Here is a 24,458-nt window from a genome sequence, read left to right as displayed (position 1 = left end):
CATAATCTTTACGTTTCTGCCCGGAATCGTGCTAAGTCTGTTCTTCGCTCTACTAAAAATAATTTCATCCATACTAAATGCTCTCTACTCTCCAACTCGAATTCTTCCCGCTCCTTCTGGCACCTTGCCAAAAATCTTTCTAACAACTTTACCTCATCATCCTTCCCTCCTCTTTTCTACTCTGATGGCTCTGTAGCTATTTCTTCTACTGATAAAGCAGATCTCTTCGCACAGACTTTCTCCTCCAATTCCACCTTAGACGATTCCGGTGCTGTTCCTCCATCACTTCCCCCCTCTGACTTCCTCATGGCTGACATTAAAATTTCTTCAGTTGATGTATTTTCTGCCATCACTGGCCTCAGTACTAACAAGGCATATGGGCCTGATGGGGTCCCTCCTGTTGTCCTCAAAAACTGTGCTTCTGTGCTTACACCCTGCCTAGGCAAACTATTTCGCCTTTGTCTGTCAACTTGTACCTTTCCTTCTTGCTGGAAGTTTGCTCTCATTCAGCCAGTCCCAAAGAAGGGTGACCACTCCCAACCCTCCAACTATCGTCCAATTGCTTTAACGTCCTGTATTTCAAAAGTTTTCGAGTCAATTCTTAATAGAAAAATTTTAAGGCATCTTTCCTATCACAACCTTCTTTCCGATCGTCAGTATGGGTTCCGTCAGGGACGCTCCACTGGCGATCTTCTCACCTACCTTTCAGACTCCTGGTCATCCTCCTTTCGGGACTTTGGCGAAAGCTTTGCCATTGCACTTGACATCTCAAAGGCTTTCGATCGAGTCTGGCATAAATCTTTAATTTCCAAACTGCCCTCCTATGGTTTCTATCCTTCTATCTGTGCCTTCATCGCTAGCTTCCTTTCTGGTCGTTCTATAGCTGCTGTTGTAGACGGCCATCGTTCTTCTCCTAGATCTATCAACAGTGGTGTTCCTCAGGGCTCTGTCCTATCACCAACTCTCTTCCTTTTATTCATCAATGATCTTCTAAGCTGTACATCTAACCCTATCCACTCATACGCTGATGACTCCACCCTTCACCTTTCCATTCGGTTCCCGCAACGCCCATCTCAACAGTTACTTCAAGAAACAAGGGATGAGGCTATGGCACACCTAATGTCTGACTTGGCTCATATCTCTGACTGGGGTAAAAATAATATGGTTGTCTTTAATGCATCTAAGACTCAGTTCTTACACCTATCAACCCGACAAAATCTTCCACAGGTATACCCACTAATGTTTAATAATATTCAGATTAATCCTGCATCATCCTTGAACATGCTTGGGGTTTCATTTACTCGGGACTTATCTTGGAAAGATCATATTACATCTCTTGTAAAATCTGCTTCCAAGAGATTGGGTGTGCTAAGCCGACTCCGCTCTTTCTTTACCCCTGCACAATTGTTGACTCTATACAGGGGTTTTATCCGCCCCTGTGTGGAGTACAACTCTCATGTGTGGGGAGGCTCCCCACATACAGCTCTTCTCAATAGGGTGGAGTCAAAGGCTTTTCGTCTCATTAACTCTCCTCCTCTTACTGACTCCCTTCAACCTCTGTCTCTTCGCCGCACTGTTGCATCTTTATCTCTTTTCTATCGCTACTTTAATGGTCACTGCTCCTCTGAACTGTCTGCTTGCATTCCTCCACCTCTACGACGGGCGCGTAGCACCCGTCTGGCAGCAAACTCTCATCCCTTTTCTGTCCAACTCTCTAATGCAAGAGTTAACCGTTACTCCCAGTCTTTCATTTATGCAACAGGTCAGCTCTGGAACTGTCTCTCTCTGTCTGTATTTCCTTCTGCCTATGATCTCCAGTCTTTCAAACGTAGTGTGTCCAGGCATCTCAAAATGATCGGATCTTGAATTTGGCTCTCTATTGTATTTTGTTTTTCTCTTGGAGGGAACTGTTACTGCGGGCTCATGCCTTTGGTTCCTTCTTCCTCGCATAAAAAAAAAAAAAAAAAAGTCAGATCTTCCAAGCACTACACCCTGGTGCTAGTGGAATGAGTGGGTATATTCTTTTCCTTGGTGAAAGTATTGGAAAGAGGGTATGGGGTGAGGGAATTCTGGCGAGAGGAAAGCTGGTGCTGGAAGAAATGAGTTGCTACGTACTGAACCAGTATATTTAACCATAAAATTAGACACTTGTGCTAAGTAGTTTATGAACACCAATCACACCTAACCTTGTCGGTCGCTCTCTGCAACCTTCGTACTAACTCGTTTTAACCCTTACTCCTCAAAATCACATTACCATATTGGAAGACAAGCTATATAAGAATGGTTGATGCGAGAAAGTGTGGTTTAAGATTCAGCACAATGGATTCATGAGCCGAAAGAAGGAACAGAATACCATAGGTGTGTATTTTGACAATGTTAACATCCTAATCCTATGATGACTCACTCTCAACAACAAAACAGTCTGGCATTGGCAGCTGTAGAATCACAGAGTGGCCCCTTATTTCAGCAAGGTTAATGTACGTTGCTGTCAGTACAAGACAAAAAAAATGTATATCATTATGTCGAGCAGGTAGAACTACGTACAGTTACTCCTTGTATATAAAAACCTAATAGGACTATAACAAATGAAATATGAAATGTGCTGTTCAAGAGGAGAAACACGCATCCATTATGTGATGACTAATAGTGCTTACACATGAATTTCCTCATATGCTTCGCAATTTGTTAGGATGCCTTGTTTGTTCAACGCGAATTCTCATGTGCTTCACAGGTTTAAAGAGTGAAATGCGAGATCTGTCACTGCATCTTTTCTCATCAAAGTGCCTTATTATACCTTTCTTCTACTGTGGTAATGCAGCTGCGAGAGGAGGAAATGTTATGACGAGACAGTGCGAAGGTTACAGAGCGCGACTGACAAGGTTAGGTGCCGGTATGTAGAACAGCACTCAGTAGAAATGACTCAATTTATGGCTACATTACATATACAGCAATTGGACGTTCACTGTTTGGGGCACCCCCCCCCCACACTCATCTAACCCACCTCACCCTGTACTCCTTTCCAACACTTTTACCGAAGAAAAAAATGTACCCTTTCATTCCATAGGCACAAGGAGCAGCAAGACGTAGCAGTCGAAAGAGTCCATGAGTGGACAGCATGTACTTTTCAACTGTGCACATATAAACACAGTACTACACAATAGTTACCATACTACTGTGTTAAAAAATATGAAAGGCACAAAGAAATAATAACTCTTGACTCTGGATTCTTTAAGTTAACGTAGTATAATCACTAATATGCAAGAAATCTTTGAAGTCGTATGGTTAATGATATGCATTTAAAGTCTGTGGTTGGAGGTGAGTTACGTGTGATTAATCTTATTAATGTTCTCCGTGAAGACAATGTTTTAAAAAAGCACAAATTAAAATGCAAAGCGAAAAGGTAAACACTGATGACGAGAGACTCCTCTTAAGCTGGGTATAATCGTCTGAGGATGACAAGAATAAAGTGCTTTGAGATTTCCGTGGTGCGTGGATGGTCAGGTGGCGAGAGGCAAATCCTACACTGATCAAAATAACCTGAGCATAAGAAGATTAAAAAACTGTAATATCATCGTTGTTAGAGAGATACAGGGAAGCACATTTGAGGAAATGTGTGTGTGTGTGGGGTGGGGGGGAAGGAAACGGTAGCCGTTTTTTTCAGAAGTGATAAATCTTCCCTCAGGCATGAGAACTTGGCATTTTACACTGAATATGAAGGAGGAGACAGAGTGTGCAGTGCCATTCCCCACTACATAAACTAAACGCCAGAATTTGAACTTGCTCTTTGACCATAACCTTCGACAAATTACCCACAAAATCGACTTATTTCTTTCTTGTCTAACTCTCGAAGCTTCCGTCAACTTTGGATCAACGCTGTTTGAAATAATGTTGCACTGAACATTTGACCTTCCTCTGTAAACTCAGTCAATGACTGACTGTTCTCAAAACTGAATCTCTTTAACCCTGTTGAAACTCATGCACAAATTTACTCTACATCAAATAAAAATTTATCATGTTGATACTGCTAAGTGACTCTGGCCTTTAGCCTATTGTACTCTGAAACAGTAGGTCAAACTCTTGGGCGATCCTTAACTCATCCACCAAGTTTGATTCAAATCAGATCATAAGTATTATTTTGTACACGTGCTGACTCACGGATTGAACTTTGACCTTGCCTGTGACCTTGATATTTGACCTTTCCCTGTGACGTTGACCTCAGGCTGATTGTTCTCACAATCGAGTCTTTATATTCATGCCACGATCCACTAACGCCAATCAGCCAGCCAGCGGAACAAAATAAGCCCATTCCGCAAAATGGCGTCACGGACCGAACTCCATATAGTAAGGTATGATGTGTATTCCCGTAGGATATTCGTGCTAAAATTGATTTTATTTTTTTATTGGGATCCTTTGGGGTCAAAATATTGAAAAATTATGGGGTTCAAATTTTTCGACCCATAGACCCCCCTGTGGGTGATGCCCTCAAATCTACCCACCCCTGGGACTGATCCATCCCGTATCTTCTCCAATAAATGACCGATTTTTATGATATTGGTGTTGTTTTAGACGTTTGTGATAAAGATGAGTTCATTTTCAATGCTCTGAAGACGACCGGAAGTGATAATAATTAACGTCCGGTGTTCACAGTGGAAAAAAATAAATAAAAATGAATATGAATTAAGTTTCATTTCAGGATATCATGACACTGTAGCACATTAACTAGCCAGAACATTATTCTCATACATCATACACAATGATGCAACAATACAGCAACGATGCATTTAATCATTTTCATCATCTTCATTAGAGCCAGAACTGATCATACTCCCACAGTCACTGACATAACATTTACAAAGAGCTTTATCAAGGTTTACATGCACTTTTAGAAATATGGTGGACTTCATTTTATACTTTTTACGTTTTTACGTCATATAGTGTAAGTATTCATATTAATACACAATGGTTTTTACTAAAACAACTGATAACCCTCCAGTAAATAACAAAATAGAAATAAAGACATTGCAATAACTGAGAAATTCATGACTAGAAAACATTCTTTCGCTGCCTTAATACTGGATGCTCTGCATCATACATAATAGAAAATAAAAGTTAATATTCCAAATTAGCCCAAATAAAATAAATTTTCTCACTCTATCACAACATATAACATCTTCATATCATTATACAAAAACATCCCACATTCCACAGTTCTCATTTTGCAGATATATATTCACATATTAAGATACCGTGACAGAGTAGCACATTAAACAGCTAGAACTTCATTCTCACATCATACACAATGATGCGACAATACACCAACGATGCATTTAATCATTTTCATCATCTTCATTAGAACCAGAACTGATCATATTCCCACAGTCACTGACATGACATTTTCAAAGAGGTGTGCACGGGAGGCCATTCCTCAAACAACTACATCTTTTTTTGCACCCGGCTTTACACACATTTTGTCAACTCAATTACGGCCCGAGGAGCTGGGAGTTTGAGTAATCTTACAGGAAGATAGACTCCATCTTTCACATACCAACCATCGTCTTCGATGGGAGGCAGATCTGGACAGCTGGAAATGTAGGACTTGTCACGCATGGAAATGTAATTTGCCCGGGTAACGTGGGACAGTAGCCCGGGTGATATGGGACAGTAAAGTAGCACGAGTGGGAGGAAGCATCTCTCCTTCTAAATTCTTGGAGCAGAACAGTTCCCATCTCAGTGGTAAATTTGTGGGACCTGTTGGACAATACACACGGCAAACAAACTCTTCCATACCCTTGAACCGTTGAGGCTTGAGGCAGATCATCATTGATCATTTCCATTGTGACGTCGAGCTCACCGAGCTTCCGAAAGCAGTCGATGACACAATCATCTTCATCTGATTTCAGGTACGCATCAATCCACGTCTTCTTGGTGACACCAAAAAATTTCCCACCCCAGTCGGCACCAGAAAAGTTGTGAAGCCCAATTAGTCCTTGACACTTGCAATGCCCAATCACTTGCACCCATTCAATTTCTCGGTAATTTGTTCCTTTTCCAGTCAAGAACTTCAGATGATTTTGAGCTCCAAGTCGATTGCAAGAAACCAGGTCCAGGAGAAGCACGAGAACATCAGTGTCAGGTGACCACACACAAATTTCTCGTCCAGTTGTCTCATCTGTCAAGGCCAGAACTTGATGAGGTATCAGCTTCTTCATGGTCATGAACTTCTTCAAAATTATGGCCCTTGTTCTTATTTTCATAAACGACGACCATATTTACCTTGTTATCTTGGCTGTATTCCAACAAATCCTCAGCGAACATTCCTGTCAAATTCTTTTTGTTTCTGATGAAGACAAAAGCTCCTTGAGAGACATCGTCAGTTTCATCTGTGAATGTATCTCAGAGTTAGTACAAGTTGTTGCTCTTTTGTGTCGTGTCTTGTTTTTCAGGGACTGATCAAGATAATGGTCAAATACTATTCGACCCTCAACGTAGCCAATCAGCATCCGTTCAATTTGCTCAATGAATGCATGTTGAAGATCAGACAGTGTCTTCATGCTCGGTGCTTTCTTCATGCTTTGAAATACAGCCATACCGTTGACAACGAGGACTTTAGGTAGAGTAGTTGTATTGAGACAAAGTGCAGGTTGAAGTGATTGAGTCTTCACTCATTCGATGGCATGCATCAGACTAGCCTTGTATGCTGGAATGTAGAGAGAGCCATCAATAGCAAACAAGGAACGAGGTACCACTGACATCTCAAATTCTCCTATTGTCTCTTCAAGTTTTGGCACAAGCTCTGGCCGGCTTCTTTGGATGATGAGAAATCTTCCGAGAAGTTCACGCTCCTCACGCAATTTGATGACCTTGCCACCCACACCAAGTTTAGCTTTCTCTGTCATTGTTGTGAACATTTTCAACCTGAGCTTTGTCATTCTGCCCCACACCGAGAGACTTGAGTCGGGCAGCAGTCTTCCACTAATGAACTACTCAAAACGTTTCTGACCCTTTTCGTCAAAATGCAGAAGATCATCTTTCGCACTTATTGATACAAGAGCTGATGACACCAGGTTCTTCAAGGGGGGTCTTCTCAGTGAATGGATTCTCTGCACAGTGCAGCTCGATCGAGTTAGAGTTTCACAGCATTCGCCCTTGACCTCACAGCAACATCTCCTGAGAGCTGGTAGTGTTCACTTTGCTCCGACTGCTTGGAGGAACAAGGGAAACTGCTCAAGTAGAGCTTCGCTGTTTGAGTTAGATGAGGTGTGGTGGTGATAAGTCTGTCAAGGGCAGCTTCATCTTGACTCAGCCCAATCATCCCACCATGGCATTTCAGATTCTTGATTTCCTGCTCAAGGGTTTGATCTGTGAACAAGCAAGTGAATGGAATATCTAATTTTGCCACAACAAAATCTCCTGTCCTCAATGCCTCTCATGTGACTGGATCATCCTGTTCTAGGGCATTCATCTGTGCAAGATGAATAGGCATTAGGCAAGCATAGTTCAGCAGATCGAAACTGAAGAAAGCTTTATCATGTTTTCTAATGCAGCCAAGTAACCTTCCCAATCACCAGAGCGGCAGGCACTGATGAGATGCAGGAGGCTGTCCACCTGCTCCAAGTACCGAGTGAGATAGATTGCTAAATCTCCCATGTCCTCATCATCTAATGTGAAGGTTGCTGAATACTTGGACTGGATGTCATCAAAGAGCTCTACCATGTCTGGACTACGATCATGCAAAGCTTTCTTGAGAGCAGTACAGCTGACACGAAGAGGCCCTTGTGGTAGTGCAGAGGAAATGATATCAAACTTCAGCATCATGATCGCCAGACTAGTTGTTATGTGGTACTCAATGCCTCCCTTGTAAGCCTTGCCACTGTAAATCCCACGAAGTGCTGCTGAAGTGTAGATACCACTTTCAATTGCACATGAATCAATACCACTCCCATCAATTGTTTTTCCTAGAGCATGTAAAGCTGCAAATGAAATATGCAAAGCACCTGCTCGAAGGATCCAGTTTTTGTTGCCCACAGACTGTTGAATCTGAATGGCTCTGCTATAGAGATCCAGATCTAGTGTTATGAGAGTTCTTCTGTCAGGGCCCACCACTGAAGCTGAGATGCCTTGAGTTAACATCAGAGCAGTGTAAAGGGTTGTATAATCTGTTGGTGGTGTCTTGAACAAAGAAGCAATTTACCTCTGTGTTTGTTCGGCCATGACTTCGAGGAGAACTTGCTAATATGAGAGATTTTGTGGCAGCCCAGGTTGGAATGACTGCTTCTTTGGTTATCCTGCGACCCTGTCGTATTCGGTCTTTCACTGAAAGAATGGATTCACCTGGAGTTTGGTCATCGTGAGCCTCAATATCTTGTATGTGTGTCTGCTCTCGAGGTTCCAGTTTTTCCTGCGTTTTTGGCTGTTCAAGACTTTCTGGCTGAGTTTCCTCTTCTTGGGTAATCTGCTTGTCTGGAGTTTCTACACTCTGATTATCTGGATTTTCATCTTGCCTTTCCTCACCAGAAAAGTAGTTAGCAAGTGCCCAAGTGTGGTTGAATCCTGTGGAAAGCATACTCATTCGCTTGCCGAGTGTGTAGTCCTTGAATGTTATTGGTTTGGTTTTGATTATTGGTTCTTGCATGTATCTGACATCAAATGAAAGAGGTTTTGCAGCAAGGTTGTCTGGAATAACTAGTGGCTCATTGACAGGCTCTCCATCTTCTGCTCTCTGGTTGATGACCATTACTGTTCCATGGAAAGTGTTCTGTCCAGTTGGTGTGTCTTCCAAGAGGTCAGTGTTATCAACAGCAAACCAGATGTTGATGCCCTTTTCACGAAATCAGGCAGACAATACCCCCCCACCCTCCTTCATGCGCTGGAGAACTGCTTGTTCTATGCGTTTTTCAAGGTCAAGAATTTCTTGGTAGTCACTTTCGATGAAGACATTTGAGAGGTTACTCACAAGGTTCTTGTCACGTATTCTTGAATGGATAACAAGGGGCAGTCCAACTGAGAGTGGTGTCTGGACTGTCTGCTTAAATTCCCTGTCTTTCTTTCGTTGAAACTTCACTTGTCGGTTACTGCGAACATTTTGAATGAGGAATTGACAGGCAACAATAACAACTTTGTCAACTTCGTCATCACGAATTCCAGAAAGTTTCTGAAAATGACGCCCAAAGAGGAGATGGGTCAGAAAGAACTGAAGTAGTGGAGGATTTTCAAAGTCCTCAAAGCAGCCATTGAATGACCAGTTGCGGTGATGCATCATTTCCTCTCGTAAAATGTTGGCTATGGTATTCAATTGACTAACTGTGTCATGGTTGTCATTCAAAGTTGTTTCCACTGCCTTGCTGACTGCCGCTTGAAGGACAAGGTGATCTGGCTCATTTTTGCGTATCGACTCGATAAACTACGCATCTGGGAGCCGTTCAGTGATGAGTTTTTTTAGGTGTTTGCGGTAGTTCTCTGTCTCAGTAACCTCCACCTGGTATCTCTTCAATATAGACAAATATGCCTCATTAACTTCAGCCATATTCGAGCTAACACCTTCATCAGTAAGTGAGTTTTGAATGGAGAAGAGCAACTGTTCATCACACAGAGACTGTACAAGCTGAAGATTGTCACAGTCAACCGGACTGAACGAACGTTGAGCAGATCGCAAACACTTCCGATGATAGCACTTTTAGAGAGCTGAGGCATCTCCAGGATCATGCAAGTCTGACACGGCAATTCTGACTTGATCGTCATGAGTTTTTACTTTTATTTCCAGGAGGTTATCAGCCATTTTGTCTGACATAACACGGTGAAGAGGTTCTGAGCTGTCAGTGGAACAGAATCTGCAGGCCAAGAAAAGACAAACTTCTGCCTTCGGGGTGATCTTTTTCCTTTTAGGTCGACAAGATTCAGCTGCACAGGAAGGCCACCCAGGTCCTGTATAAGCACCAGACTCAGAGTGAGCATGCTTAGCCCTGAGTCGTTCAATCATGGTCTTGTTAACGACTGGTTTCCGACATTCACTGTGGTAACACACTTGATTATGGTCAGAATCGCTTAATTTTTCAAGGCGATCAATAATTGCTTGCATTTCATTCTGACCAAGAGACAGGCGCTCTGTGCAACAAGAAGTCAGTTCTTCGATTATTTGTGGGTTATTTATTAGCTTTTTGCTAGGGATGGCTCCCTCATTGCAGACAATACACACTCTGCTGATGTCTGACATGGTTGGTTGCTGTTGTACATTCGTTTTCCAGTTACAAGAGAAGCTCAATTTCCCGAAAAATAAACAATATCATTAGACTTATCGCTAACAATGGACTTTATTTTGATGTTGTTCACAACCAGAAGTCAATGATAGCCACATCTGGTTGTGTCAGAAGTATTAAAAATCAATTCAGCATCGTCAAAAACCCTAGAATCGATCCTAAAACTATCAACAATATTTCACTATCAACGGAGATAAATTATGTGGAAGGGACTGAATTCAAGGGGTGAGAAAGTCTATGGGCTGCCACCCAGGGGTCAGGGATCAGAAAATTTGAACCCCATCATTTTTCAATAGTCTGATCTATAATCAACTCCAAAAAAACAATAAAATCACTTTTAGCAAGCAAATCCTACGGGAGCTACTGTTTGTGACATATCATACCGGACTGCTCGCTCCACTCACCCGCTCAGTGTTTTTGCATTTTGTGTCCCATATGTACTTGTTATTTTCATCGTTCTTCCTTATGAAAGCCAGTTCTTCTCTGATATTTCTTTCATTTATTTTTATAACCTCGTTATCTTACTTATACAAATAGTTCTTATGGAGAGTACTGGTGTAATATCGATGAAAGGGTGGAGTAATAACAAGTAGTTTCCTCTAAATGTAAGCAGAATCTCATTTTAATAAATGAAATACTGTACCTATAACTTCCCAGAATTAGGTGAAAATATCCACTAAACTAAAGACTTTAAAAGGTACAAACTAAAAATTATCTGGCGGGAGGGGGGTGGAAGAAAATGAGGAAATACAGAATGTCCAGTGCATCAATGAAAAATATAACACGGTTTACAATAGTGACGATTACATGTAACCTAAGTTACAAGCTTCGTGTTCCTTGGCATTCCTTTACATACAGCTTATTTTTGTTTGTTAAGTCTGGTATTTTTATTAATTAAGATGTCATATCCTAAAGAAGATGGATATTCTTGCAAAAAATGGAATGATTTCAGGAGGCAAATCTACTCCAGCATGTTAATTTCTGAGGTAAGAATATGTACAAACAATCCTCATTCTCTCAAATTATCGCCATGTACAACTTTAAACACTTCCCTCATCTAAATAATGAACTTAAGCAGTGTGCGTGAGTGTCAGTGAATGTGTCAGTTTCTCTCACAAGAACGGTATCAGATATCGACCCAATTCTTGTTGCATTAGGTCAGTGTAAGTGCAGAGGGTGTCAGTAAAATAACAAACAAAAGTTTTAACGACTGCACGCAACACGATGGCACGAAATTTTCGGAATCGTAAGAAGCTACAATATGCAACAATAATTTTTGCGACTTTTTGAACATAATTTGTCATTGTGGGATCAAAAATGGTATAAAAAAAAAAAATTGTATTTGCAAACATTTTGTGATGGAAAGGCTATTAGTTAGTCCCGCAAATTCCTTCGGCCAAGTACAAGTACCTAATAACTCGGAGAAAAAGCTGTCAGAAGACGTAAGGGACCTATATTGTTCATTTAAATCAATGACCCACAGTTCTCTGCCACTTTTCTTAATTCTGGATGTTTAATTGCAAACTTTCCCTCAGCCGCCAACATAATGTAGAGACTGTTCATTTATGGCTGCCCTAATTGACACTGACACACTAACATTTTCCTCATTTTCGTCAACTTCTCATATCTCCATTATAGTTTATTATCCACTTCTTCCATAACCAAATCCATTTACTTAAAGGGAAGGCTCGTTAAGCAAATTTCCACGCCAAGTTGACGATCATGGGAGTAAGATTTACTTTATGTTTCACTAGGCACTTCATTAAAAGAATCACTGTTTTCTTCTCTGGGGCTTATATTACCCTTATCACTGACCAAGGCAAACTCTCTCCCCAGTGTAAATATCCTCAGCCGGTACTCAAACCTAAGAGTATGTGGGTGATTATATAGACCACTCATTTGCTTGATGCAGTCGAAGAGCTGCTCAAGGCAGTCTTGATTTAGCCTCCTGGTCACTATGAAATCAAGCCCATAACTTCAATGAAGGATATGAAATTTGTTGTGGCATAGCAGTCCTCTCTCGCCTAAGTATCTAAGTGCTCTTGTGCATGTCGTTGACAGCAGCTGTGTTGCATATTTAATAGTCTGCCTTTCTTGTCCAGACACATTAAGACGAATATCAGTTACTTTATACGTTAATCCGTCTTATGTTTTGTCTTTGCTAACATTTCACGAATGCATTCATCAGACACTATGTCACCATTCCCACAAATCCAGAATCCAAAAGTTTGTTTCTAATTAGCTGAATCATGTGAGGGACATCAGCAAAAACAAAAACTTGCCTCTCAGGACATGGATTTTTGAGATACGCTTTTAGCATTGACAGAATCTATGCCCGGTGCCTTCCAGACACGAAGATAACATGGTCCTAAATGACGTAGAACTGGTATAACTGGGTAACCTGCAGAATCGACTTTTCCAGTTGCATCAAGTATAATATTTTGCATGTTCGCGTCACCTAATATTAAAATGCTTGCGTCCACTGACTAACAATGCATCTCAACATCACAACTTGTACATTGATGTGTGGTCTTTATACACTGTCTGCACCCCTATCATAACTCCACTGCTTGCTGATACTCATTTCGTCAAAGCACATGTCTGCCAACTTCTTTGTAGAACCTAAAGTATCTCCCTTGGATTTCATGAGCCGTAGGACGGATGACAAGATGCCTGGCTCACAAGGAAAACTCTTTGCTCTGTCTTTTAAAGTGTTCTGGGATGGTTATGGGAAGCCTCTACTGTTTTTCAGATAGTTATAGCATTTTCGAAATATGCTTCTGAAACATCATGGCAGAAGCTATAGCCTCATGTGGCCAATATTTCACACATTTTCTTTACTGACGGTGACATCACACATTTTCTTTCCTGACGGTGACATCAGTTTTAGTCTGGGTGAAAAGGGGCTTCAAAATGTCGTCCACTTTTCCACTTCACTGTGAATAGCTTGTGCAACACTTTCTTTTAAGTATAAATACTTGTCACACCACAGTTGTATTTCATCTTCCAGCTTCTTTATTCTCTTATATGATTCTTCTCTAATTTTCTTGTAATTCCAGGATGTTAGTGATTTACTGCTTTCATTTGTCAGCAAAATAGTTTCTTTACTTATTACTTCGTTAGCTGATTTTTGTTTTCCTGGCTGTTCACCCACACGAGTTGTAACCTGTTTTTTTTTTTTTTTTTTTCTATATCTGAACTACCACCAGGAACGCAGTCACTAGGGTTATGACCAAGTAGCATCGACACTCTGATCACTCCGGTCTCTCTCAGGATAAATCGATGGTTTTCATAAGAGAGACCGGAGTGATCAGAGCGATGTGACTTTTTTACTGTATGGTTATAGTTTTTTTCAACTGTAGATATGTATATATAGTTCTGTTAATTAGGGTTGACAGTTGACGTATTTGAAATAGTTCCTCCACCCACTGATCTATTTCTAATATTGATGTACCCTACATTAAACCCCGTTCTTCGACTAACAGTCACCAGTTGAGTGCAAGTGTGCAATATAGGAAGGTACTGGGCACTTGCAGTCGATGGTGGTCTACTGGGCGAGGTTCTTCACTTTTTGTACATATTATGTAAATACATTATACCACCTTGCTTAAGTTATTCTAATTAGGGCCGACAGCTGACCTATATGGAAATGTTCCTGACTCGTCTGGTTCCCTTTCATATATTGATATCCCCTATATTAGGTTGTGCCTCGACTGACAGTCACCAGGTGATGAGTGCAGGTATGTAATGTAGAAAGGCATTTCATATCTGCAGTCGATGGTGTTCTCTTAGTCAAGGCTTTCTTACCATTAGTGTAGGTCTAGTTATTTGTCTCTTAGAATTTAGTATAGGTTAGCGATTTGTCTGTCAGGTGATTAGTTTTAGGGTCTTTAGATTAGGCATTTTAGTTTATAAGTAATATAAGGTTAAAAAAAAAAATATATATATATATATATATATATATATATATATATATATATATATATATATATATATATATATATGCATGAAAGTGTGTATGTTCATATGCATGGATGTGTGTATGTATGTATGTATGTATATACATGTTCTTATATATATGTATATATGTGTCAATGTATATACATATATATATTTTTGCCTTAATGACCAGGGGCTCCGGCCCCAATGGTCCATAGGCAAAAAAAAAATAAATAAAAAAACATTGCTATTCAGTCCTCGCTTTTCTACCTGCTCAGCCCTCTTGGCAAGACGTCTCTGTTGGACGGTGAGCTGAAACGATATAAAAATAATGTAGGCTACTAGGCCGTTCCTACAAGAGTGTGACAAGACTCCTGTAAGATGACAAGTACAACTCTCTCTCTCTCTCTCTCTCTCTCTCTCTCACCCACACACCCAAACAAGAACATAAAGATACCATGTAGTAGGTCAGATGACCTGTGAAAGACAGAGATAACAGTGTGGCCACACAAACACACACACACACACACACACACACACACACACACACACACACACACACACACATAACATTTGCATTGGCTTCGTGAGCTTTGGAAGTGCAAAAATATATAGAATCATGGTAGGAGATGAGTTTGGAAATCATTAAAAGGAATGTCACAAAGCAAATGTGTGAAAATAGAGCCATTTCTGAGAAAGTTGTCGAGCAATCCCGCTTAAGCGGCTTGGTGTGGACCGTCCATTTCATGTGCAGTATTTAGCTGTACACTCTGTTCACGCACGTTACGCTTTGACTCCCTTGGTTTGACTGTGATTTGTGTTGGTGTGTTTCTGCACAGGATGACAATATCAGCTCTTGATGATGGTGATGGTGATGATCATGATGATGATGATTTTTATTAGTATTATTATTAGTATTATTGATGTAGTTGTTATTGTGATTGTTGTTGTTATTATTATTAGTAGTAGTAGTAGTAGTAGTTTTGTTGTTATTGTGATTGTTATTATTATTATTATTATAAATATTATAATTATTGCCATCATCATCGATAGCAGTAGTAGCAGCAGCAGCAGTATGTCATAATGCAATACAGTGCATGTTTACTTATTAACATCCTCCACCTGGAAATAAATACACTGCTTGGTAGGAAGATAATTAGAACCATCGCCATGGCTTCTATATTCCATTACGACTCAATAATTCTGATCATAGATTTTACTGTGTCCGTGATATATGGAGAGAGAGAGAGAGAGAGAACTTATGAATTAATATTAGAATAGCTAACTGCCTGCAATTGTCTCAACCAAAGAATATCCGATGAAGTTGAAGAAACATCATTATAATTTTATGTCCATACAGTTTTGCAAATTACAGAGGGTCATATGACCAAAGAAAATAGACAATTCAGGTCATGATAAAGGGCGACCAAAAGTTGAGGAATGGAGTCTGCAATCTCCAACTTTTTCCCCTCTTTCTCTTCCACCTTGCCAGCACATTTCACTGAGCATCGTTTCTTTATCACCTGAATCCCATTACCTGTTCATAATATTCGTCATACCTCCTGATGATTTTTTTTTTTTTTTTTTTTTTTACATTAGGAGTGATTTTCGAACTTCTCACAGTGAGATATAACATGTCCTTACAGTAGTGATTTTCGAACTAGCACAGGGAGATATTACATGTCATGACACTAAACGAGACATAACTTTACTATAATGGTCTATAAGAACTAACAACACATCAAAAATTTACCTCATGGTATTTAAGGGATTAACTGGTGCTGGGGTACACCAGCCCACCAATCTTTCTGCAGCATTCCTTCTCCGCTCCCTACAAAACAATCAGTCTCTTGCTAAGTGTCATGAATTTGCCGCATTGTGTTTTTGTACAAATTCATGACACTGTACTATTATGGGAACTCACGATGCATTAGTGAAAAACCCAGAAATATTCATTCAGCTAACGGTCCCGACAGTGCTCCAATCAGGATTGTTTCTCAAAACGTTTGTTGTTGTTTCACTAGTGATTGTTTTTATGCAAGCCCTTGATGCATTACTGAGCCTTTCTAGCTATTAAAGCTAGGCCACGCCTACTTCCGGTGATCAAGTATTGCTTAGTGGTGGGCATGAGAAGATTAATCAGTTGGAGGGGGACACCATTGAACGATAGATGTATGCTGTGGCGAGGATTCCCGGGAATTTGTCTGCTCCTGAGCTATTGGCCATAGCTCGGCGACACCATGCCTCTCCACTCACCGTAGTTAGTAGTTAGTTATGGACGGCCGAGAGAGAGACGGATAGCGCGTCTCGATCTGTGGATCGTCTGTGATTCCCGGAGATCGCCCATCACTCCGTCGGCAGCCCAGAGAGGTGGACATAGCAATGGAGGAGCAGACAGTAAGATCATCAAATCCCTCGTCTTATGGATTGGTAGCTGCGACGCAGCTATCGCCCCGTGACTCTATATCTCCATTAACAGTATCATTTTTCAGTTTTCTAGGTTAAGAGTATTAGCAAGTTTGACTGAGTGAATTTACTTTGCTTGAGATTCTGAATTTAATTGTTTTGACATTTATCATAGATCAATGAATGGGGACAAAATAACCTTGTTTCATTTAATGCCAATAAAACCAAATATATACTTACTAACAGACAGATATTGCCAGATCGTATATTACCTTCAGTGCTACCAGTATTATCATCTCCAAAAGTATTGAAATTCTCGGTGTTTCACTTAACAATGCCCTCAGCTGGACCTCTCATGCCAGATCACTTGCTTAAACTGCCCTCCCCCCCCAAAAAAAAATGGGTTATTGTACAGAGTCCGTAACTTCTTCACTGACGAGCAGTTAACTGTAATTAATAAGTCATGTGCACTCTCAACTTGATTATTGCTCTCCCTTATGGAATGGATGTGGAGACGTTGCACTGAAAGTAGTCAAAATTCAGGACAAAGCTGTTGAATTATTAATAACGCTGCTATTATAAATTAACTACCTCCCCTACAAATAGGAAGGAATGTTGCTTCCCTTGCATTAATTCACTGATACTTTTATGGCAAATGCTCAGATGAAGTTGCGTCCATTGTGCCACCTCTCCATACCTTCCCTCGTGATACACGGGCATCTGGTACCGCCCATGACTGGAATATCACACAACCATATTGCAGAACTTCTGCCTGTTAGAATTCTTTTATTCTCCATATGGCATCTCCTGGAACTCGCTCCCCCCCAGTTGGTTCCCCCCTAACTTCAACTTACAGCTGTCCAAGTCAAACTGTTACAGGTATTTCATGAATGGAGGACACCAGTAATCTGGTGTATGGATTATATTTTTATTCATTTGCTTTTCCTTTCTTTGTTCTCTTATTTTACAGTTCTTCTCTTTGAGCTCGATTAAATGTAATAATCGTGTTTCATTACTCTATTTTGTGCTTACTTGCTTTCACCCACTTTCCACAAACTTTCCTTGATATTAACCTGCCCTGTCCCGGTGACGTGAATTCACGTCCTCACATGATGTGCACTCATATCCCAGAGACGTAAATTAATGCGGCAACATTGCAAGGTCCCTAATTCGCACAATTTTCTATTTTCGTGAGTGATTTTTGGCACGTATACACAGGACACCTTCCTCTACAAGATCCCAGGCAGGGACAATGCCTTACTCAGCATGACCTCCTCCCCACCCCACATGACCTTTTCTCAGCAAATTCACTTGTCATCAGTGACCTGGCCAGTAAAGCCATGTCATGCCACGGTACGAAATTCAGGGCCTGAGTGATTCCCCAATCGATGACAATGTGGAGGACAAACATTAGAGGAAGAAACAATCAGAAATGATGATCAGGTAATGTGGCAAAAAAAGGTCAGGAATGGTGATGAGTTAGTGAGTGAAACAATGCTTATAATACCTATATTACCGTTTGAAAACCAATATACTCTCGTAGTACATATAAATTCGTACGAAATAAAAAAATAAATACCGTTTATGAGTGGTGTAGAATAGTTATCCTCCCATAGAACTCGTTTTCTTTGCAGCCAGCCTGATAGAAAACCCTGTAAGGTAAGGAGGTACTCCTACCTGGATTGAGTATTTTAAATCTCAGGTGAGCGATTTCTCTATGAAATTTCGATGTTTCTCATCAAAAGCAGATGTTTGAGCCCCCCAAAAAAAGGTCCAAAAATGTCGGGACTGGGGCGTACCACTGCCCAGAAAACGTCGGGATGGGGCGGGTTAATCACGACTGGTAGAGCCAGTTCTTTCATATTCATAAAAATCCATTGCGCCAGTTAGGAGTTAGCGTCAGCAAGAACCTGTTTAGTGTTATTACTATTGATTGTCAGGGGGGACACTTTCTCAGAGGCCAGCAATACTAATAATATCAGCAATCATGAGTGATTATTCTCCGCTGTACACTCTTGAAGAGGAAGTTTGTCAATCTCGTCGCCAGAGAACTGGTGTTGTAAGCCTGCAAATTTGTAAAATTCTTGTCTTGAGAGAATCGGCGATCCGTAAGCAATTTATTTCAATAAAGTGGTTATTACCTTAATATCCCAAACCCCCCATGACACTATGCAATATGATCAAGCGTTCATATTGGTTAGCCTCAACAAAACTTCCCGCATTTACTCCATGATACCTCATCATCAGAGGCGCACCCAGAAACTGTGCAGGGGAGGTTTCCAATATACTGACAAGTCCTTGTGAACGAAACAAACCCATACAGGTGTGGGGTCCCGTGGGAGGGGTACTGTATGTCCCCCTCATGATTTTTTCCTTAATCTAACCAATAATTGATGAATACATCACTGCACTAAAATAATTCAATCAGTGGCAACTGTGTTAGTGGGGTTGCCAACTAAATACGTAAATCGACCATTTGCCACTATGTGCAGTGGCACCAAGAGCTAAATATTCAATAGAAAAATAGAAAAAGTTAAAGTTCAATATTTGACAACGTATGGCAGTGCTGAATTGCATTCAGATGATTCAGGTGTATGAAAGTTATCATGACGTGGGATAAAGTCTGACTGTCGAAATAGGGATCAGACTGTGGAGGGTTTCTGGGCAACCAGGAAATCTCCCTGGGTGCGTCCCTGATCGTCACTTACTATCGCTGGTCAAGGCTTTTTTCTTTCACACATTCATCTAGTATATCTGTCCTTCCGCCAGTGTGCAATGCTTTGGTTCCTGTGGCTTAAATTTGTCTCCTTCATTCTTCTCTCAGAGGTCTCCCGTCCCTTCCCTGCAAACATACCAGACATCTTGGTCATTTTACCCATGTCCATCATCAACATTCCTTTTTCGTCTTCCCTCACGATAACACTCACCTCCATTTCCCGGGCCTCCATCATCACTGTCAAAAGCATTTTACCTGTCCCTCCTTCACATTCGTCACGAGGATAAATTTATCCCAGTGCTCTCTTTTTAGGTTGTGATTTGAACTATTCTTTAAAATTCTGATGTCGTTCTTAGTGTCTTCCATTAACCAGACCCTCACATTTATCCCTCCTTTTCCTCCCACATTTTCCCTCCGATATACATTTCCCTCCGTCACCGTTGCCTCTCACGTCCACCAGAAACCTGTTTTTCTTCTTCATCCAATTTGTCCCCTAACAACATAGCCCAGCTTGTTCCTCCCTGAGCTATTCTGCAGTTCATAACATCATCGGTCCGTCTTCCAATCTCCATCTTTCCCCTACTTCATTATTTATGCACCTCCATCCTACGTGTCATTTTCTTCGTTCCTTATTACCGTATTCTTACATTTGTTTTCTTTTCGATCCCCCGTCGTCACATATATATTTTTTATCAGTAGAACAATTCCGTTTTTTTTAAATCATTTTTGCTAACAATAAACTAGTTTCTTCAGCTAAGGATCGTCCGTTAGTAGCCAGTGATTTTACATACGATGCCTTGTGTATCTACAATGGGAAGTCTCAGCCAGGATGTTTGCCACCGTCTGCAAATGAAAAGAAGAAGAATGAAAATTCTAATCGCAATTTCATCTACTTTATTCACAATGCTTGGTCTCCTGTGTCTTGAATTACTGTCCTACCCTACCAGCTTCCCCTCTTACAATAAACCTTTACCACCGCCTAGCGTGTACCTCTCTGCCTGCCCTTATCTTTGGGGAATTCACAGCCCATTTCCCTGCTCCTCTGCCTCAGGCCTTGGGCTTTTCTCTTCATATATATTTTCTCACCCTTGATTCTCTTAGCTCCATCTATCCTTGCCCCTCACCCAAACTTTCCTAAAACTATCATTCCATTATTTGAAGAAACTTCCTCTTTTCTATTTCATATCGCTAAATCCCTTTCATGATTCATTATATGGTTTTGATACACTAAGATTTAAAAATTATAATATTTTAATCCCTGAAATTCGCCTTGTTCCCTCCACGCTAACACATTTTACCTCCTCGCTGCCCCTCTGCAGCATTAAAATAATAGTGCCATAATTATAATCTTTGGGTTGAGGTTGTGTCGAACCCATCCTTTTTTTTGTGTTGTTGCTCTGGAGTACATAATTAGTTATAAAGGGCAGCAGACAACTCCCCTGAAGCACAGGCAACAATCTCTGGATTCTTCATTTACACGAACTACATGGTTTTTGTGTTCACGATAATTTCACATATTTTGAAACAATTATATCTGTAAATGAAAAAAAAAAATCCAGCCTAATAAACATTGCAATTTTCGTGGAGCAGATAAAAAGTCCCACACAAAGAATTGTACCAAGACTGAGATTTTATAAAGAAGTTTTTGAAAAAAGAGAGTTCAGTTTAATTTGTATATTTCAAATTGTTCCATGATTATCATGATGCATTTTGTTTAATCCTAATTTCTATTCTAATAGTAGTATCTGAAACTGTTAGTTGGGGGGCAATAATGCTTTTTTTGCAATCTCGTAATTCTCTCTGCTGTTGAAAACAATTACAATAACATTGTTCTTAATGTTATTTTATGTTACACAGTTTGCAACTTTACTGAGCTGAGGGAAATGAACAGTAATATTTTATTAATGCTAGTGTACATGTATCTACTTTTGTAGAAGTACTTTGATATAGCCATGGCTTACCTGTTAAAAAACTGAGTCATTATTATGTCTGCTTTCCTCCTTCAGTGTTCGTGTAACAGTTTTATATCACATTGCAGTATTTACACTCTTAGTTTAATGTTTGTGTGCAAGTGCTAATTTGTAATTTTATTTCTTTTTCATATTATTTATGTTTAACTTTAAGAGAGATTATTAAAACATTTAGAAATAATGTATTATCTGTGTATCTCTAAGTGCCAAGTCTTGCATTATTCTATGTAATTTTGATTCACTGCAATAAATTTTTCTAGTTTCTCTAACGTTTACTTAATAATTTGTTTTATAACTCCATTTCTTTCAAGGAACAATAAATTGTACATGTTTCCTGCATAAAGTGATGGCCCATATATATATATATATATATATATATATATATATATATATATATATATATATATATATATATATATATATATATACTGTATATATAATCATCATCATCATCCAATCCTACATTGCCCCATGAGGAACGTAGGAGCCCGGGGCTACGCAGTTGGTCCCGACATTTAAGATGAGAGTGACCAGCATTACTCATCCCTGAGTGGCATTACATGAGCAATCAACCCCAACCATCCCTAGGATATAAACCTTCACCGGCTCAATCCGATTGGAGCGCAATAATTACCCACTAAATCACCAAACGCCAAAATTTGGTTATATGGTTACCACCCAGCGTAGTAAATGGTTTCCTGGTGCACAGGAACCCATTTGGCTTGTCATTCAGAGTCACCCACAGGCTGAAGAAAGTGGAAAGAATGAAGGAAAGACAGAAGAGGGAGTGTAAAGTCACCCGTTGGCAGAAGGAAAAGGAAAGAAAGACAGAAGAGAATGGAAGGAAAGAAGGATAGAGAGGAAAGGGCAGACACCCGAGAGCAGCACTACATCGAGTGAGTGGATGGTGTATATATATATATCCCATTGGATCCCAGAGTTGCTGGGCGAGCCATTATTCCGGGAGTGTCCTAAGCGTACTGGCCTACGCCTATCGGCTCAGAGTCGCGAAGCTCATAGGTCCCTACCCGGGGGTTCCCTACTTTATGAGGATTTGGAAATTCCCAGTTCTGTCCAATACTGGGGACACTGGGATCCAATGGGATAATATAGACAGATAGATAGATAGATATAAGTAACGTGGTTTACAACATAATATATAAAGGTCAAAGGATTGAGAGATCTTTTCCAGTAAGGTTGGGCCTAGTTGGGGCCGCTGGAAGATTCATAAACACATCATGGCGGGGTGGTAAGGGGATGTTCACACAACAGACAAAATGGAGATGAGGATGTTTCCAAAAAACGGTAGTTTTACAGGTATGGCTTCCACCTCCTGTATATCCAAGGAATGTCACCCAGTGAGATTTCTTTAAAACATGCACTGAACACGGGAGCAACATATGTTGTTGTGTGCATATACACAACAGCCACCTTTGGCACTGAAGAGAGTATACAGAAAGTAGGAGGATAGAGAAAAAGGTTTGCTATCAATTGTCTAAGAGAGTTGAGTCTCAGCTAGTTAGAGAAGGTGAGGTTTAGAGGAGGAGAGGTTTTGCTAAACAGAGAGAAAATTAGAGGAAAGGCCACGAATGTTGCAGAAATGAAGAAGTGAGTCTGACAGTGTTCCAGGCAGCTCTCTTGGCCGTCATTGGAAGAGGGGCAGATGGTGAGGGCTGTGATGTCCCCCCCCACTCCCCCCGGGGGCTCGGAAGCTTTGTATTGAGATGCCATAATTTTTTTTTTTAATTTTGAACAGGGCGTGTAGTTTGTAGTGTGCATGTAGTTTGGTGCTGATAGTTTGAGGAACTTGTATTAGAGAGAATGCTGGCCTACTCTCTGTATTACTGACACACTGAGAAAGTTCAACAAAGGGATATGGTCAGGAGGTAGTCCCAAGGGATGATGAAACGGGAGATCCACTTCTCCCTGTCAAAAGATCTTCGTCCACCTTGGAAGTACCACCCTGCTTGACTGGTGCTACAGTTTACTCCCTGTGTGTGTGTGTGTGTGTGTGTGTGTGTGTGTGTGTGTGTGTGTGTGTGTGTGTTGCAGCCAAAACTGGAGATAGGATTCTGATGAAAAGTGAAAAAAAAATTTGAATTCTGAGTCCCAGATCGGCTGCTTTCAATTCGACGTCGATGAAATGTTCTGAGAGGGTGTTTTGGATGCTAATAACTGTCTCCATTAATGTTACAATATTCGCATGTGAAAGAGGCGGTGGGACATTTCCACTGAGTTTCAACAACTTAGTGATATATATATATATATATATATATATATATATATATATACACTATATATATATATATATATATATATATACACACTATATATACACTATATATATATATATATATATATATATATATATATATATATATATATTTTATATATATATACACTATATATATATATATATATATATATATATATATATATATATATATATATATATATATATATATATATATATATATATATATATATATCAGCGGTTCTCAAACTTTTTAGTGTGCGACCCTATTTGGAATATTTCAAGACTTCATGACCCACTAGGTAAAGAGAGAGAGAGAGAGAGAGACATTTGTACGTCTATAGTCCGATGTTCCTTACTTCACTGATGCTGCAAGCAAACGATTTTATTCTGCAAAAAATTTGAGGAATTCTGGTTGTGGCAGTGGAGATAGCTGTAATCATGATGGTGGGGAGAGGGTTGGTGGTGATGGAGGTGTGGTGGTAGCCGTGATGAGGATTATGGTCGTGGTGGTAGCTGTGGTGATGGTGGTGGGGTAGCTGTGATGATGATGGTGGTAGCTGTGATGATGGTGGTGGTAGCTGCAATTATGGTGGTGGCAGCTGCGATGATGGCGGTGGTTGTGGTGGTGGTGGTAGCTGTGGTGGTCATGTTAGAGGTGCCAGTTGTCATCTTAGTGGTGGTGCTGGCTGTGGTGATGATGGTTGTGTGGCTAGTGGGTGTAATGATGATGGTGGGGGTGGTGGTGGTGATGATAACTGTGAAGGTGTTGGTAGTGATGCCAGCTGTGATGGTTGTGGTGGTTCTAGCTGTGATGATGATGGTGGTGGTGGATATGATGCTGTTACTTGTGGTGGTGGTAGGTGTTCAGGAACGGCCCCAAAGCAAACCATGTTTCAAAGACAGCTCTAATTTTGACT

Source organism: Coenobita brevimanus, chromosome 55 (assembly GCF_032717465.1).
Source record: "Coenobita brevimanus isolate Jiangsu-jjx chromosome 55, ASM3271746v2, whole genome shotgun sequence".
In the NCBI taxonomy this organism is placed as follows: Eukaryota; Metazoa; Arthropoda; class Malacostraca; order Decapoda; family Coenobitidae; genus Coenobita; species Coenobita brevimanus.
The sequence above is the reverse complement of the archived record's forward strand: the minus strand, read 5'-3'. Positions refer to the sequence as shown.